This window comes from Alligator sinensis, unplaced genomic scaffold, assembly GCF_000455745.1.
Source record: "Alligator sinensis unplaced genomic scaffold, ASM45574v1 scaffold791_1, whole genome shotgun sequence".
NCBI classification, from domain to species: domain Eukaryota; kingdom Metazoa; phylum Chordata; order Crocodylia; family Alligatoridae; genus Alligator; species Alligator sinensis.
The window spans coordinates 447,745-452,598 of record NW_005842258.1 but is presented as its reverse complement, the minus strand read 5'-3'; positions in this window follow the sequence as shown (position 1 = coordinate 452,598).

Below are 4,854 nucleotides of genomic sequence, written 5' to 3'. Positions count from 1 at the left end.
CAAGCGCTGTGGAGCATAACGGCCCCGGCGTGTGCCTTAAGAAGGCTATAGGGGTCTGATCAACCTCTGGCCTTTACCCGTCACCGAGCGCAATCCCTCTACGAACCCCTTCCCTGCGCGCTTGTTCCATGGAGCCTAGCAAGCTTCGTGTGTGTGTGTGTGTATCCAGAGCTCTGTCCGAGTTATTTCAAGAGGCTCAAGTTTTCTGCGGGTCTTGTTCAAGTTCGTGTTGTGGAGCCTAGCAAACTCCACGTGTCTGTCTGTAACTGCAACGCAAGCAAGTTTTTCCTGCCTGCACCGCGACCATCTACGGTGTAAGTAAAATAATCTTTAATCAACTGCTACGCGTCCATGCCTAATTCTAGTCCGCTGGCCTGCATTCCCCGACCCACGTGCCAGGGCTGCTGGCCACAGCCCGCCGCGCGCCCCCGAGGGCCTCAGACCGCTCCCGGCCTGCACACACCATAGGTTAGTTCTTGTAAACACAAGTACTATCCTATGGTGAAGATCCTTAGTGCACAGCAACGGATGTGTAGATACTGACAGGGCTGGCTGGGGCATGAGCATGAATGACTGGTGCCTCCCAGGACTAGGGGGGGGGCACCATTTGTAGGCGGCAGCATTGGTAGTGAGCAGCAAGCGGGGACTGCCTGCAGATGCCAGTGGTGGTGTTGGCGGCAGTGGGGGAGCAAGTGGGGACTGCCTGCAGACACTGGTGGGGAGCGGGGTGAGCAGCGACTGCCAGTAGAAGCCAGCGGCGGCAGCAGCCAATCTCATGGGGGGCACATGCCCCTCCCTGTGCTCCCCCTACACATCACCTACAGGCATGAGGGTGCTTCAGTGCAGGAGCTGCCTGCCACCTAGCCCTGCACTGGAGCATCCTTGTGCCCCAGCCAGCCCCTCTACAGCATGCTGAGCCACACTGAAGCAGCCCTGGGCTGGCAGGCTGACTCACAGCGCCCCCTACTAGCGGGGGCTGCTCCAACCTGGCTCAATGTGCTTAAGTCCTGGGCGCACATGTAATCGTGGCACCCAGGAGCAATAAACTCTGGTGCAATGTGTACCAGAGTTTATTGTGTCGCATTAGTTGCACATGTAAATGTGCCCATTATGCATAATATTAGTCCAAAGCCAAAAGACTCATGATTTACCACATAGCTCATTGGGCTGGGCCCCAGCAGAGTCAACAGCATTTTGAGCCATGGTGATCCTATAGTTCAGCATTGCTCAGTAGGTTGTGCAGTGCTACATGTACAGTTAATGTGCCTCGATTTTCTGTGCAGAAAATTCAAGCTCGTTAAAGCACTTCCAGGTGCACATCTACATGTGTGCCTGCATCGGGAGTAAATTGAGCCCGACAGGAGCTGCTCAGTCCAGGGCTGCTCCTGCCCTGCTCTGCCCCCGTGCAGCAACTGGGTGGAGCTCCACACACCCCAAGGTGCCAGCCCTAGGCTGGCAGGAGGCACAGGGGCTGGTCCGCATCTTCACTCAGCAGGGGAGAGCTGTCCCCATTGCCGGGCAGCTGCCTCCCAGCCACGTGGAGATCAGGTCATGTCCCAATATCCATGTGGCTGGGAGACAGTTGCCCAGCAGCTGGGACAGCTCTCCCAGCCATGTGGAGATCTGGACAGGTCCCAATCTTCATGTGGCTGGGAGACAGAGTCCCGCCAAGCCAGGACAGCTCTTCCCACCTGCTGTGGCCCCCTGCTGCTTAAGCTGACTGGGAACAATTTGTTCCCAATCAGCATCTACACATGCACTTTGGCACATTAGTTTTAAACTAATCTACTTCACAGTAATTGCTGTGCACGTGTAGACAGTGATGCTTTACTGAGCATTAGATTAACGTGCGATGAAGCATCTTGCGTAGATGCACCCAGTGGGCACGTCTACATGTGCAAATAATCTAGGAGCAATTGACTCTGAAGTACGCTAGAGTAAACTCTCCTGGGCACATATTTACACATGCAGAGATGCGGGAACAGATTTACTGCTTCTAGCAGCAGACTGTTCCTGCTCTGTGCAGCCCTAAACCGGGCCCCTGCAGCAGCCAGAGGGAGCACTAGGCTCCCCCTGGGTGCAAGCCCAGGGGCTGGCAGGGAGCATGGGGCCAGCAGACAGACATTGCTCTTTGCCCCTGGGAGCTGCCTGCTGCCAGGGTGGGCTCTGCTACCAGAGCCCAGGCAGGGGCTATGTCCCCATGCCCTGGCAGGAGGGAGCTCCCAGCCTGGGCCTTGTGACTGCAGAGCTTGGGCTGGGAGATAAGGATCTCCTAGGCCCTGTTCTCCGATCATGAAACACACGCTGGGAGTTCCTTGCTACTGGGGCAGGGGGACATAGTCCCCGCCTGGACTCGCCAGCAGCAGGCTGCTCCAGTGTGCAGGAAGCAATCTCCTGCCTCCTCTGCCCAGCTGAGAGAACATTTGCTCCTGGTCAGCAGTCTACATGTGCACTCCTGCACAGTAAGTAATCAAGAGTAAATTTGCTACTTGTATTTACATGTAGGACCTTAACTTGCCATTAGAGCTAATTACTGTGCAGTAAGCATCTGCACGTTTAGACAGTGATGCTTACTGCACAGTAATTAGCTCTAATCTTGAGTAAAATGTTTTGTGTAGATGTGCCCAGTATGTATCTGTACTCCAAATACCCACCACAAAGGATCTACATGCTAATTAGCTCCCCACTCATGACTAGAACCAAGTGTTCTTGTCACAAGTCCTGGGATCCTCCAAAAAATTATATGCAGATGAGCAGCAGTGCTGAGCTGTGGGGTCACCATCACTTGAATTATTTTATTTTTAAAGAGAATTATTCATGTTCCAAGCCAAATCAGCAAAATCAATTCCAAATCAGTGAGTCAGTCAAGAACCATAAGTGGTCCTACTACCAGCAAACATCCTCCACCCCATCTAGAGCTTCAGATGTTTCCAAATCCTTTAGCAGGCATCCTACGTGCAGGCCCAAGCCCAGAGGCTTGGGGTTTGGATGCCCCCAAGTTTTGCTTGTCCGCAGCCATATGGCTGCAGGAGCAACCTAGGGAAGGGTCTCCCATTTCCATTGCCTTGAAATGCTGTTGACTTTGCTGGGGCCCAGTTTAATGAACCTGGTCTGACTGCACTTCATCGAGGGCAGGGCCATTCTAATATGTGACAGGCTGAGGGCAAGTGAAACTCGGGGGCATCCAAACCCCAAGCCACCAGGCTTGGGCTTGCACACAGGATGCCTGCCTTAGGCTGGGGTGGAGGATACTTGCTGGTAACAGAGCCACATATGGTTCTTGAATGATTCAAATGGATTTGGACCTGATCTGGCTAATTTGACCTGGAACATGAAAAATTCTCCTTAAAAAAAAAAAAAAAGTGACAGGCTGAAAAAGTGGGGAGATAGGGATTCTGCGTGAACTTTTTGGGGCCCCTTTGGTGATGTTTGCCAGACATTTAAGGCTGGTGAAGAAACAGGAGTCACTGGAAATGGAAAGGAAAGGGGCAGCTCAGCTGTGGGAGTGAAGAGGAAGTTGGCATTGAGGAGGACTGAGTGCAATAGGCACTACCATATATCTTGTTCAGAGAGATTGCAGTAACCTGTCTTTGGTAAGGCCTTTTGGCTAAGATCAAGTGTGGTAGGTATCCATCAGTCTGTCTGCCCAAAATGAGCCATGTCTTTTACAGCTGTGCTCAGCATGGACTGCATTAATCAATTTCATAGCTGGTTTCCATTTCTGAGCACATGCTGCTTTTGGCAGCAGTCTAAGGATAAACAGTATATTTAAGGACGTATTCTTGAATTCAGTAAGATGCAAAAACTCATCCTAGTTGGGATGGAAAGCTTGATGAGGAATATCTTGTGTTCAAAATCTTGTCTCACTCCGTCCTAGCTATGCAGTTGGTCTAATAAAAGAAATGGCTGTAAGAAATCCTTGCCTTTTGCATACTGCTGCAACTATCATGACTACAGCACAACTCTAACACTAGTAGGGAAGAGTGAAAGATTGGGGAAAGGATGAGGGAAGTGAATGAGCAGAAAGAAGGGAGAAGCCAGCAGGGAGCTGAAGAAGGGCCAGGGCAAGCTAGGCCAAAGGGAGGGGAGAAGCCACTTTGCTTTTTGTAATTTTTTCTTGAAATGAAGCCAGCCAGGCTCCCTCACAGCCCGGTCTGTGACTGCCCAGAAGTTACCCTGTTCCCTGGGGGTGGGCAGTTGTGCTGGGAGAACAGTGACAACACCCTGCAGTTCCGGGCAGTCTCCACTCTCCATTCCTGCACCCTGCAACACAGGCTTGTGCGCCAGCTGGACACTGAGGAGGCCAAACGCCCTCAAGCCCAAGCAGTCAGCCCTTGCCTTCTCTTTCAATCCTTATCATTATTATTAACGATCCCTATTATTCACTCTGAGTAATTAGCATACTTAATGACTAATTATCATCATTACTAGCTACAAGGAAGGGTTACCCTGGCAGCACGGGCCATTCCCAGCCCGGCCTCCCGGTCTGGGCCAACCACAGCCACCAGCGGATCGGCCCCAACCCTGCCTGCAACGCAGCATCTGTCTCTCACGCGCCCTCCCTGTTCGTTCGTTCGTTCACTCACTCACTCCCTCACTCGCCCCGCCCCGCCCCGCCCCTCCCCTCCCATTGCATCGAGGCACCTGCCCGCTGCGCAGGCGCATTCTCCCCCTCCTTGGCTATGCCTGCCCTTTGCGCAAGCGCATTCGGTCCCCTCTTGGTGCTACCTATTCCCGCGCGCAGGCGTAGTCGCAGTCACTGATCTCGGCGGCACCTGCTCGGGCCGCGCCGTGACGTCACGGGGGGCGCAGCCCAGGCCGCGCAGCTATGGCGAGCGCTGTCGCCGCCAAGCA